This window comes from Otolemur garnettii, unplaced genomic scaffold (assembly GCF_000181295.1).
Source record: "Otolemur garnettii isolate 467f Iridium unplaced genomic scaffold, OtoGar3 scaffold00030, whole genome shotgun sequence".
In the NCBI taxonomy this organism is placed as follows: Eukaryota; Metazoa; Chordata; class Mammalia; order Primates; family Galagidae; genus Otolemur; species Otolemur garnettii.
This window is the reverse complement of record NW_003852425.1, coordinates 16221237-16221624: the sequence shown is the minus strand read 5'-3', so window position 1 is coordinate 16221624 and position 388 is coordinate 16221237. Positions and strand designations below refer to the sequence as shown.

The window sequence follows — 388 nt, the reverse complement described above, 5'->3', positions numbered from 1 at the left end:
AGGCTGTGTTGACCAGTTGATGGAAGTATTTCAGATTGCATGTGAAAACCCCACACTGTACCCCAGAAGTGCATTAATGTACATAGTTACCGTTCAATAAAAAAAAAGAAAAAAAAAAAACTTAGGTCACTGGTCATGTCAATGGTGGAGAAGGAGGGAAACAGCTCCTTAACTTAGGTCACTGGTCATGTCGATGGTGGGAGAAGGAGGGAAACATCTCCTTAACTTAGGTCATGTGGATGGTGGGAGAAGGAGGGAAACAGCTCCTTAACTTAGGTCACTGGTCATGTGGATGGTGGAGAAGGAGGGAAACAGCTCCTTAACTTAGGTCACTGGTCATGTCGATGGTGGGAGAAGGTGGGAAACAGCTCCTTAACTTAGGTCACTG

At 45.1% G+C, this 388-nt stretch overlaps 1 pseudogene; it reads left to right on the top strand.

Annotated features, from left to right (window-relative positions):
* Window positions 1–388, top strand: part of LOC100941348 — a 9144-nt pseudogene that overhangs the window by 7328 nt on the left and 1428 nt on the right.